Source organism: Pistacia vera, unplaced genomic scaffold (assembly GCF_008641045.1).
Source record: "Pistacia vera cultivar Batoury unplaced genomic scaffold, PisVer_v2 Contig292, whole genome shotgun sequence".
NCBI lineage: Eukaryota > Viridiplantae > Streptophyta > Magnoliopsida > Sapindales > Anacardiaceae > Pistacia > Pistacia vera.
Window position 1 is genome coordinate 709,123 of NW_022196104.1, and position 13,988 is coordinate 723,110.

The 13,988-nt window shown below is 35.5% G+C and overlaps 1 pseudogene; it reads left to right on the forward strand.

Moving 5' to 3' along the window:
• The first annotated feature begins 7,506 nt into the window (after nucleotides 1–7,506).
• On the forward strand, nucleotides 7,507–13,372 carry LOC116134921 (annotated as a pseudogene).
• Nucleotides 13,373–13,988: the final 616 nt, after the last annotated feature.

Genomic DNA, 13,988 nt, shown 5'->3' on the forward strand with positions numbered 1-13,988 from the left:
ATTTTTTTTAGATAAACATGCCAAACTTGTTTTTATTTTTCTCTTTTAAAAAAAAAAAAAAAAAAAACAGATTTACAAGATTAAAAAAAAAAAAATACACCCTTATTATTTACCATTTTTTAGGAGGGATGTAAATTTTTTTTAAATTTTTATTGGAATATTTACTAGATATGTGATTATTAAAATGCTATGACTGGTTACATATTTATATTCACCCAAAGATGACATCCTTATAGTTTAAAATTACGTCTCACAAATTACAAAGGAGGCAAAATACAATTTTGAAAATCTTTATATAATTTATGTAAATATTAATAGCATCGACAATCATAAACTTCGATCATTTTTGGACCAATATCCGGCCGAAAATATTTTATGGGCCCAAGTGGAGAATGGGCCGGTTAGCTCATCATTGGCTATAGCAGGCACATACAAGAGGATTTGCCATCAATTTTCCCCATTGGGTGGCATTTGGGATTTATTTTTATCTTAGCTAGCAACTTTTTCACATGGTTTTTGATCTTTTTCCTCTGATGTAGGCCATGGATATGACATTTCTATTCGTTGGTTCCAATGAAAATTGCAGTGAAGGATGGAAATGTAAACCTGTAGGCAAAGGTTGATATCAAAATGGAGTGCTTGAAAACGGTGGCGCTTTTCCATAATAAAGCAACATAATGTTTCAAACTACTTCCCCAGTTTATCTCTTTGATGAGAGTCACTTATAAAGTACTAAAACAATAAAATTCTATCACGTGGATAATTAATCGCTTTAAAATCTAATAACAATCATGTTGGTTAATTATGAGGGAAGAAAAAGTAGAAAATAATTCTTAAACGACATTCATTCGTCGGTTATGAGAGGTGAACCGACAAGCATTTCATGTACAGACAAAGAGCATTCATTTGTGGGTCACCTTGTCTCAGCATATAAAGCAACATAATGCTCTCAAGGGCCGGAGCCCCCACTGACATTGGAAATTTCTTTTAAACCCCTTCTATTATGTATTTGCAACCAAAAGCCCCTTTCTTCTATTAAAGTAGTTGCCATCATTTTTTCCGTGTTTTCATTTTTTTTTCCCTTCAACTTCCAATATATTTTAAGCCTTGATTTTCTTTTTTATCTTTTGCTATTGAATATAGAGTACAACAATAAAACAACTATTGTATTTTAGAATTTCAAAACTAATTTTTTTTTCTTTTTTGAATAAAAATCTTCATCTGTTCAAAATAGAAGTATTTATTGGTACCTCAAGTTTATACATGGTCAATATTTTGTATTCTTTAAATCTGCAATTTTTAATGTTTTGTTTTTTCTTTTAATTTTACCTCCACCTAAAACAGAATCCTGGCTCCATCACTGAGTGTTCCCACAGGCAAAAATAATGCCTATAAATTAATTTTCTTTAAAATGTAACTCTTTTAGTAGAGAGTCTATTGTACATAAAATCATCTGATGCAATAAAATCTAGTAACAATCATGTTGATTATTGCATTTCTAAAAAAGAAAATATATATTTTTCATTCACCAGTTAAATAAGATGGTTTGTTCTAATACTTTAATTTTCTATGATATATAGTACACCTTTTTACTTGAAAGAAAATTTCATTTGATTTCCCCTGCATCTACAATGGTAGTGTCTGTGGGCTTCCCACCAAGCTGCTTTCTTTTTCATCGATATTTTGGTGAAGCCAACCATGGATATCCTTAATCTTCTGGTAAAGCCAATTATAGATATCCTTCATTTTCTGGTCAAGCCAATCGCAAGTATGCTTCATTTTCTGGTGAATCCAGTGACAAGTATCCTTAATCTTGGGAAGAAGTAAACTGCAGTTGTCCTTAATTAAGGTGGCATGTTGGCAGGCAACAAGATTAATGGACACAAAAGCCCATAGAATGAAAATCATATCTCCAAGCAAGAGGTGTTATATGTGGTTCATACATTGTCTCTTTCACGGTAAGCCCAATTAGTAATTGGGTTTGGAATTGTTTTGTAAATATTTGGGCTTGAAGGAATTTAGTCCAAATTTAATTAGGTTTGTTATTATATGTGTATTGTAATATTGAAAAAATCTAAGGTGGGAAACTATATTAGACTTGAGAGAGAAGAGAGGAAAAGTGAACTGCCTTCGTTATTATTGTATTGTTGCAGTTTTCTAAAACTCAATAAAAACTCCTTGTCTTGAATGGTACGTAATTCCCCACGAAACAAGGTAAATCAATTGTCTTCTTTACATTTTTGCTTCAATTATTTTTTTGTGTTTTGGTGATAGATTGCAACCAGAAGAACGCAGATCATTAACAGTGTGTGTTAGTTTTTTTTTTTTTTTGAGAAATTCTTCAAACACAAGAGGACGTTAATGAAAGTCAAACAGTATATACGATGGATGCGCTCTTATTTTAATTTCTCTTCCCATTTTTATGTGGCACTGGCATTTTTATTCCATTAAGTGTTATCACCATTGAATGAGCAGCATGGCGTCATGTGGAGCAGCTGGAGTATAATTTGCCGATAGGCCTTCTTTGTATTGTCTTGTAAACTGAGGAAATCTCGTACATTTTGAAGAGTAATTCTAATTATTTTCCCTATCTTGAAAAAACTTTGTTTAACGTAATAACATTAGAAATTTCACTTTTTTGTTCTTTTATTTGGTGGTCTGTTAAATAAAATAAATTTCATTTATTCATAGAACATGTTTGATTGGGTTTATTTAGTATTAAACAAAAAGGTGTGATGCATCAAACGCGTTTAAAAGTGAGGTACTATATATATATATGTTAATAAAAAAAAAAAATTATGGTAAATTACAAAAGATTACCAATGAAATGAAGTCATCAACTAAGGAAGGTAACTTAGAGATTTGAAATTGACCATTCTTTGAACACATACATCTTTTGATAAATTTCTTATCAGTTACAAAATTAATACATGTTGCTTTTCATTATCATTACCTGGAATTATCGTAATAACTAAAAATTAAATTGATTTCAACATCCAATATTAATTCCGGTGGTAATACGTAGATTGTGACTATAATTGTCACCTTGCTTAATTTCAGAATTTTAATTCAAATTTCACTTTCTCCGCCAAACTTACTATTGAATTTAAATTGATGTCTAGAGACTTTGAATTCCAACTCCATAGCTCCATATTATTATTTAATTAATGTGACGCATATGGTTACATTAGATGTCCACGTGCTGAAGACTGTAGAGTAGGTAAAGTAATTAACACAAAATTAATAATCCAACTTGATATTTTCAATCATCCCATAATTCACTCAACTTTCCTTGACAGCGAACATATATACAAACTTCAGAAAACAATATACACTTATTCACTTCACATGTATGGACATAAAAGTTTTTAACTAGTAAACTTCTAAACTTGTTGAAAGTTTTTGTCTTTTAACAGTTGTTTTATAGGTTCACGCAACAATTTTTTTAAATATTTTAGAAGTCAATGGCTACCCAAATGATGCGGCATGACTTCATTAATTTAGTTAATAATCTTGGTGGTTGACTATAGAATCTGATGATGATGATGGGGATTTAATTAAGAAGTCAATAATTTGAGAAAACAATATTTGACATAACAAAGGGTGGTTCCTGGAAGGGAAGCTAGGATTTGATGATTAAGCATTGTCGTTAAAGACTCATTAAAGTGTTAAATATCCTCTCCTCTACTTCTAGGGTTCCATTGCTACACAACCCAATTTTAGATTCTTGCTTTTCAATTTTTTTGACTTTCAAAAATTAATTAAAATTTGAAGAAGTTTAAATAAAATTAGAACAGTGAAAAATAATTTTTTTGACTAACTGTGGGAGAAGAGCAGATACTCTTTTGATTAGCCAACAAGGATATCAATCCATATATAGGTAGTTTGATTTGGTCAAGGTCTCAAGGAAAACGATTATGATTTATGAATTAGACATAGTCATATTTAATCTTGACTCAAACATGTCCCACTCCAATGAATATGGAGTTAACGGCAATCATTCATATCTTTTACTTTCAGACATTTTTTAAAGAGTTTCGCTGAAAACACAGTCAGATACTTAATTATATTTTTCACATCATTCACTGAAACTGTTATTATTTAGTAATTACCAACTGTGAATATATATAGTTAAAGTTTATTGTTGCTTCTTTCGTACAAATTTCCTGTGATTTGACAAATGAAGCATGGAGTTTTCCTGCAATCAAAGTCAGTTCTTGCTAGCACAGACGCACAGTGTAGTACTCTTCCTTATTCACATCTCTCTCTCTCTCTCTCTCTCTCTCTCTCGCTATATATATATATATATATATATATATATACACACACAACAGATTGAGCTCTATCAATTATATATCTAAACCAAACTTCAAAGACGAGACATAGACCAACCAAACTTGTTTTCTCTCTCTCTTTCTTTGTTTCTCTATTATTTATTTTTGTTGTGCAAAAAATTCCCACTCACATCGGCACCACCAATCAGTGTTCAATAAACACTTAAAGATAATCTGATATTCGCTGTCAAAAACTCAAACCACCTCCAACAGATATTTTATGCCAATCCTATCCAATTTTAAGATAAGGATTAAAGAGTGGTCCCCGCGAGGAGTGGTCCTCACGTGTCAAGATAACTTACAAAAGTATTCATTACATTGACCTCAAAGATATAAATGAGCAGCCTTCTTCGTGAAAAATAGGCTATTTGGGTATATGAGAGCTAGACAAACGTTTGAGCTTTATTATTTTTCTCTGTAAACAAAGATTTCTTTATCTTTGTATGCCTTACAGGACATATCAGAAAAAGAGTCAGAGGATAATAAAATAATAATAGATGTAGGATTTGCTGTAAGCATCAGAACCATTATAAAAATCTCTCTTGTCAATCTTTTATTGATGTTTCATCAAACATATATCATCTCAAAAGCATAAACACTTCTCATGAATCATTCACGTGTAATTTCTAAGAACAGCTTAGCATTTGACACGTGCAAGTCATTGGTGTCGAAATCACGTATCAACAGTTTGACGCTAGAAGGAGGGCATGATTCATATCAACTCTCCATGTTTTTCCAGCAAGCCTCAAAATCTTCACGTTATCAGATGTGAAAATCTAAAGCTTGTTCTAGATCAGAGCTCTCAAATCACATGGCCAGATCGCAGATTGCACGCTCAAATCGCCTAGATCGCGTGGTCAGATCACAGATCGCACACATTAGAGCTCCCAGATCGCAGATTGCATGCATCAAAGCTCTCAGATCGCGTGGTCAGATCGTAGATCACACGCATCAGAGCTCTCAGATCACATGGTTAGATCGCACGCATTAGAGCTCCCAGATCGAGTGGTCGGATCGCAGATCGCACACATTAGAGCTCCCAGATCGTGTGGTCAGATCACAGATCACACCTTTAGAGCTCTCAAATCGCATGACCAGATCACAGATCACACGACCAGATCTCAGATTGCATGGTTAGATTGCATATCGCACGCATCAGAGCTCTCAGATTGCGTGGTCAAATCGCAGATCACACGCTCAGATCGCGTGGTCAGATCGTAGATCACGTGCACTAGAGCTCTTAGATCGCGTGGCCAGATCGCAGATTGCATGCATCAGATTGCTTGGTCAAATCACAAATCGCACGCATCAAAGCTCTCAGATAGCGTGGTCAGATTGTAGATCGCATGCATCAAAGCTCTCAGATCGGGTGGTCAGATTGTACATCGCACGCGTCAAAGCTCTCAGATCGCCTAGATCGCGCGTTCAAGATTTTTGAGATCACGCTCTCAAATCGCCCATATTATGCATTCAAGATCGTTGAGATCACACGCTCAGATCATCCAGATCGCACGTTCAAGATTGTTGAGATCAAGCATTTAGATCATTTAGATCGCGCTTTTGAGTGGCCAGATTATGCTTCCGAGCACCCAGATCACGCTTCTGAGCGCTTAGATCGTTGATCTCGAGTTCTCAGATTAAGCTTCACGCTTTCTGATTGAACTCTTTGTGCTATATGCTTTCTGATCAAACTCCTTGTGCTCTCATATTGCAAAGAGATCTCGAGTTCTCAGATTAAAGCTCCTTGCACTTCATATTGAGTTCCTTTTACTATTTGATCGAGCTCATAAGCTATCTCATTTGCTTGAGATCGTATGCTGTGGACCGTTCAAATCGCGCGCCTCAAGCCCTCAAGTTAAGCCCGTATCAGATCGCAATCAGCTCCTAGCTCTCAAATCGCGATTAGCTCTTAGCTCTGAGATTATGAATAGCCTCAGATCGTGCTCTCAGCTCTCAAATCGCTATCAGTTCTTAGATCGCAACCAGCTGCCAACATCAGAAAAAATGCGTAGAAAACTCAAAACAGCCCTAAAAAAAAAAAAGGCCAAAATAGTGGATTTTGGCCACAAAAATGGCCCCAATTAGGTTCTCCAATTATCAAGACGTAGAGCTCAGAACGATCTTTCTGTCGATATCTTACGGGCTCCAAAACTCCTCCCGGATCAAAAGTTATGACTGTTTTAAGTTGACTTATCCGTTTAAGGCCTCTGAGTCATGCGTTTGGGCTTCTAACGTCAGCTTTTTCCAGGAATTCATCTACCAAACATTTTATGTCAGTTATCAGATCGCGCTAAGCTTCGGATCGCTCTAAGCTCTCAGATCGCAATCCTAACTCTCAGCACTCGATTATGCCAAACATAGTTCGAGCTCTTCAGTTCGAGACTATAGCCTATAGTGTGACAACCATTTAGACCTAAGATATGAGTTTTTGAAGCGCAATTACATACTCCAAAAACGATTGGGGAGGGGGGGGGGGGGGGGGGGGGGGGGGGTGGTGTGTCTATTGTTCCAAAAATACATACTAATGTCAGCACCACCAATCAGAGTTCAATAAGCACTTAAAGATAAGGTGGTATATATTAGCAGTCAAAAACCCAAACTGCCTCCAAGAGATATTTTATATCAATCCTATCATATTTTAAGATAAGGATTAAGGAATGGTGCTCACGTGTCAAGATAACTTGCAAAAGAACTCATTACATTGACCTCAAAGGTAAAAATTGACACATTTCTTCGTGAAAAAGTGGCTAGTTGGGCATATGAGAGCTAGAAAAACGTTTGAGCTTTATTATTTTTTCTCTGTAAATAAAACATTTCTCCATTTTTGTACACCTTACAGACAATATTAGAAAAAGAGTCAAAGAATAATAAAATAACAGTGGATGCAGTATTTACTTTAAGCATCCAACCACTATAAAAATCTCTTTTGTCAATTTTTTATTGATGTTTCATCAAGCATATATCATCTCAACACCATAAATACTTCTCATGAATCATTCACATGTAATTTCTAAGAACAGCTTAACACTTTGCAAGTACGAGTCGTTGGTGTCAAAATTATACATCAACAATTTTCAATATTCTTTACTAAGATAGCCACGTCCCAAAACACTACTACAATCCCAGTTAATGTGGGTGTGATTCTGAACGTAAATGAAGAGAGTTTGGGACGATGGGGTTGAGCTGCATAAACATGGCCGTTTCAGACTTTTATGCCATTAATTCTCACTACAGAACCAGGCTGATTCTTAACACCCGACACTCCAACGGTGATGTTATTGGTGCAGCTGCTGCCGACACGTAAACTACAGCTCCCTCCCTTAGAATAGCTTCTTTGGTGATTTTTTTTTTTTTTGTTCTTTATCCATTTCTTGTTATAGCATCAGACTTATAGGGTTTCATACTTTCATTAATCCTTTTTCTTTTTCTAGCTAGTGATTAAACAAAAACACATGCCAACAAACAAACAAACACAGCAAGACTTTTTGTAGTTTTGTGTTTGATACGAGAGTTTCTTCGATATTCCGATTTTAGAAAGTCGTCACAGACCAGAACTCAGGTTAAACTAGTAAAAAACTTACGCCCAATATTAAGATATATATAATACATGGTTGTTAATTTGTTAAATATATTATACATAATTACTAAATAATTAATTTAACATAGTTGACATTTGGAATATATAAATGATGGAAATAGTTTAAAAGTTGGCCAAAAAGTTTCCATTTTGTACATATGAAATGCTCCTGGACGGAGGGTCGTCAATTTCGGTGCTAACATGTTGAGCAATAATAACCAGCAGGGAAAAATTATGAAATCTTATTTGAAAACACAGAATATATTTTGACTGCATGTCAGTTTCAGACTTCACAAAGCAAGTGAAGTAATCATTTGAGAGGCAAGGAATTACATAGAGCCATGGAAACGAAGAGATTAAATTCAGCACATTAATTAAATGGATGTGTTTTGTTTTAACTTAGTCTGAAAATTCTGAGTTTAGCCTCTAAATTTAATTATATGGGGAGACTAATTAAGCATATATGGTTTTTACTATATTTCCGTGAAACTCCCGTCAATATATTTTCTTGGTAACTGGTAAGTATTGTTTTGTTATTAATGTAAATAAATTTGTGATTTCAAAAATATCTTCTCTATCCAAAAAGAGTTTTTTTTTTGTCCCTCCTAATTTTAATACTTAAAATGAGACAGTTTAGAAAGATTGTTGTTATATGAATTTTTTTTCTTTTTCTCGTCTCCATTGCATGACATATATTGATTAAGACTTCAACTTAGTAGAGAGACATAGTTAACTTGATATATCTTATTGCAAAGCTTCTTTCATTTTCCCATTCTCCTTCTTTGTTCTCTAAAGCATTCCCAATCCCCGTCCCTGCCCCGGACACGGGTATTTCCCCCGCCTCATTGGTTGCACTAACAGCAGCCTCCCCTCCCTCATGGTCAATCTGCACAGTCCCACCCATACAATATCACCGCCATAACACACAACACAAGCAATTCAAAACACTCCTTTATTTCCAATTCAAAACCCTGATTAAACCTTTCTTTTCTCTCCACAATGGACTCTCTCCAACCCAATTACAAAGACGAAGAATCAGCTCCAACCCAAAATCCCAATCCCAAATCCCCCTCTTCCACAACAAATCCACGTACTGAACCCCAAAACGATGTCACCCAAGAAGTCAAGAACCCCAGAAGGACGCCGTACCCGAGACCCAGAGCGATAACGACACTGCACGAGAACCCGAGAACAATGCAGTAGCAGAAACCCAAACGATGACGATACTGCACAAGAACCCGAAAACGACACCATTTCACAAACCCAGAACGATGACGATACTGATAACGACGCCATACCGGAACCACAGAACGACGACGTTATTGAACCTGAACGTGAAACTCCACAGGACCCGATGGTCTACGACAATGACTCGGCACAAAAAGCTCAAGTTGACGCTGAAATTGAACTCCAAAATGAGGCAGCATTTGAATCGCGAAACGACACCTTAATTGAAGCCGAACAAGAAATTCAGACTTAGCCGACGGTGTTAGACTCTGTGTCAGAAGATGATCACACTGCCTCTGACGATACGCAGAAGTCACCGAAACGTGTTGTCATTATATAAATATACCAAGGTGTAAGAGAAAGAAGTTACCGGGGACGGGGAATTTTTTGGTCCCGTTCTCCATTTTTCGGGGGAAAACCCGTCCCACACGGGGCAGGGCAGGACAGGACGGGTTCTCGTAAATTCGGAGACCGTGCACATTTCTACCAAGAATTATCTTTTAGAATTAAAACTATCCAACATGTTTAGTAATCAATTTAAAAGATAAAATTGTAATTATTAAAAAAAATTGAAGTAGATGTCATTAACTTGAGAACAGGATCCATATATATTTAAGTGAGGAGACTGTCGGATTAAATAGTAATCGTAAGCTCTTATTTAATAATTAAAATTTTTAGATTAAGTTGTAATTTAGTTATAGTATGAGAGTCAAAGTTATCTAGTACGAATCCCCGTACTTTTAACTAGATAACCAAAAATGAAAAACAAAGTTTTTAGTGAGGGACGTTAAACTCCTGCCTGTTTATTTTATTATTTTGAATAGTATTTTTGAAAAAGTTGAATTAAGTTATTATTATAAGGATATGATTTGAATTTGAAAATGTGTTTAGTGAGATTATTTTTTAATCCCCTATATTTGTTAATTTAGTTAAACATCCCTTAAAATAAAAGTTTTAAAATTAACAAAAATACTCTCACTCATCCATTAAATGCTGGCTGGCTGCCAGAAATATGTGGATAGGTGGGGATGTTTTTATCAATTTATGAACTTTTATTGTTGGGGGTGTTTAGTTAAATTAACAAATCCAAGGGATTAAAAAAATCTAAATATTTTGAGTTGAATGGAATATGATTGGATTTTGAGAATAGTGAAACAAACATGTATTTCAAATAGGATAGGATATGAATAATAAAGCAAACACCAATATTAATTATTAATATTACCTAATAACATAATCCTTATAGCTAATATGCCAACTGAGGATGTTATTGTCTATTCATTTTATAGCTATAGACTTGATAAAGAATGTGCAAGCGCAAGCCATAATCGGACCAGAGAATTCCATGCAAACCAACTTTCTTATTGATCTTGGAAACAAATCTCAAGTGCCCATTCTCTCATTTTCTGCAATAAGCTCTTCTCATACTTCCTTTAGAAGTCCATATTTCTTCCAGGCTACGCAAAATGACTCCTCTCAGGTTGGTGCCATAACTTCAATTATTCAAGCCTTTGGTTGGAGAGAAGTTGTGCCCATTGACGTGGACAATGAGTTTGATGAAGGAGTTATACCTTATTTAATTGATGCATTGCAAGCTATTAACACACGCGTCCCTTACAGAAGTGTCATTTCTCCTATCGCTTCTGATGACCAAATTGTTGAAGAGCTTTACAAGTTAGTGACTATGCAAACTAGAGTGTTCATTGTGCACATGTTGCCTTCTCTTGGCTCTAGGCTTTTTACTAAAGCAAAACAAGTTGGAATGATGAATCAAGGGTACGTTTGGATCATTACTAATGGATTAACTAATTTGTTTACTTCATTGGAGCCTTCAGTGATTGAATCAATGCAAGGAGTGTTGGGTGTAAGGCCTTATGTTCTGAAAACAAAAGCGCTTGATGGTTTCCAACTTCGATGGAAGAGAAAACTCCAACAGGAAAATCCAAGCTTTGCTGATGTTGAACTAAACATTTTTGGACTATTGGCTTATGATGCTACAATGGCACTAGCTATGGCAGTTGAGAACGCTGGTACTACAAACTTTGGCTTTGATATGACAAATGTTTCCACCAATGCAACAGACCTTGAAGCTTTTGGTGTCTCAAAAAATGGTCCTAAACTTCTTGAATCATTATCGGCAACTAGATTCAAAGGCCTTATTGGAGATTACACGTTTGTTGATGGGCAGTTGCAATCGTTAACTTTTCAGATGCTCAATGTCAATGGTGATGGAGAAAGAGGAATTGGATTTTGGACTCCAGAGAAAGGGCTAATGAAGAAATTGAATTTAACAAGTGCAGATTCAACTTCAAAATCCCATCTTGAACCTATTATATGGCCAGGGGACTCTACATCTATTCCAAAGGGTTGGGAAGTTCTAACTAATGAGAAGATATTGCGTATAGGAGTGACAGTGAAGAATGGTTTTAGAGAGTTTGTAAAAGTCATAATAGATCCTGCTACTAACAAAACAATAGCTACTGGCTACTGCACTGATGTCTTTAATGTTGTAATGCAAGCATTGCCATATGCTATCAATTATGAGTTCATTCCCTTTGGCTTGTCTAATGGCACTAGCGGTTCATATAACGATATGATTTATCAAGTCAAGCTTGGGGTAAAATTCCTTATTTATGAAAGAATTATGTACTCATAAAATTGTTGCACGCATTAGGATGGTATGACTTGATATAATGAACATTTTTTTAATCTCCTTTTTTGCAACTATGACAGAAATTTGATGTTGTGGTAGGAGATACTACAATTGTGGCCAACAGATCACGATTTGTGGACTTTACCTTACCATATATTGAATCTGGAGTATCAATGATTGTGCCAATCAAAGATAGTGACAAGAAAAATGCATGGGTATTCTTGAAGCCCCTGACAAGGGACTTTTGGATGACAGGTGCTTGTTTTTTCCTTTTCATTGGATTTGTGATTTGGGTTCTTGAGCACAGAATCAATGAAGATTTCCACGGTCCGCCTGATCATCAAGTGGGAACAAGATTCTGGTTCTCCTTCTCAACCATGGTTTTTTCACACCGTAATTTCCTCTCCCTTTTTATAACTTATACTATAAGTAATCCCTTTTTAGCAACAATGCAATGGTTTACATTGAAGTTGTTCTCTAATCTTCTTATATTATACTTATAGGGGAGAAAGTGATAAGCAATTTGGCTCGGTCTGTGGTGATTGTATGTTTTTTTTTTGTAGTCCTCATACTCACCCAAAGCTACACAGCTAGCTTGACTCCCTCCTTACAGTTCAAAAGCTCCAGCCTACTGTTAATGATGTGATAGAGTTGATGAAAAGGGGGAAAATGTTGAGTTCCAAGAAGGTTCTTTTGTTGTGGGAATCTTGAAAGAATTAGGCTTTAAAGAAAAAAAATATATTGGTTTATGATTCAGTGGAAGAATGGGATGCCCTTTTTCAAAATGGAACTGCAAGTGGCGATATAGCAACTGCTTTCGATGAAATCGCATACCTTAAGCTGTTTATGGGAAAACATTGCTCCAAATATACTATTGTTGAACCAAAATTTAAGACAGTTGGTTTTGGCTTTGTAAGTTCTCTAAACTCTCTTAGTTTCTTGAATTTCTCACCTCCTCTGCTGTGCTTAGTTTCTAATGGAGCTTTCTGTTCATTTGATGAGCTACAGACCTTCCCACTTGGTTCACATCTAGTACCTAATGTTTTAAGGGCGATCTTAAATGTGACCGAGGGGCACAAAATGAATGAAATTGAAGATGCATGGTTCAAGAAAAACAGCTGCCCTGACTTGAGCACCTTAGTTTCTTCACACAGTCTTGGCCTTAATAGTTTCTACGGGCTATTTCTCATTGCCGGCATTACTTCAATCTTGGCTCTCATCATTTTCATGGCCATTTTTGTTTACGAGCATAGGGAAATCTTGAAAGAATCGGATCACAGGTCATCGTTATGGTCAAAAATTTGTACTTTGTTAGGAATCTTTGTTTCCAGGGACCTCAGTGCCCATACTTTCAAAGAAAAAGCTAGCATCCAAGTCCATAGTTTGGGGGCAGATACACCTTCTCCTCACAATCACTACCAGCAAGCCCTTCAAGCTATTCACAACACCCATGTTTTTGTGGAGAACAAGGAATGCCTTCAACTGAGTATGGTGGTCCAAATCCTAAACCAAGTGGTCAAGCACCTCAAGATATTGTTCCTGCCGTTGAGCTCACTAACCCAAATTAAGAAAGACCTATAAGTCCCTAAGCAGTTCATGATAATAAATAATGTTGATATTCTCCATGGCTCATATGAAAATAATATAGTTACATAGGTAAATTGATATTGACGTAGCTATAAGCCTATAGCTTAAAACGTATGTCAAGCTTTTCTCTTATTTTTCTTTAAGTTGTAAGCTATATTGTTCTATAACTAGTGTTAGTTATTTAGTTGAATAAGTGTGCTTAATCTTTACAATGAAAGATCTTTCTAAGGCACTGTCCGAGTAAGTGAGGTAATCATTGAAATGTTTCATATATATGTTATTTGTTTGAGAGTCAAATTGCTTTGCTAGTACCATTACAGTTATGTGTTTCCTAAGAACTTGAAGTGGGGTTATCAATTTCTCTCATTGCAATTTGTGTTGGACGCTAAACTCTGCAATTCAACTTTAAAACTTTACATGATATTTTATGGGTTTTTTATATTTATGAAACTTGAAACATTAAAAGTGTTAGTTTGTTTGAAAAATTCTTCAAACATGAGGGAACGTTACTACAAGTCGAACTATATAATTTTTTTATTTTTTTTTTGGTAACCGCAGTGCTCGAGCCAGTTTGTGCACACCTCAACTAATCTTTAGGGTCTATTAAACA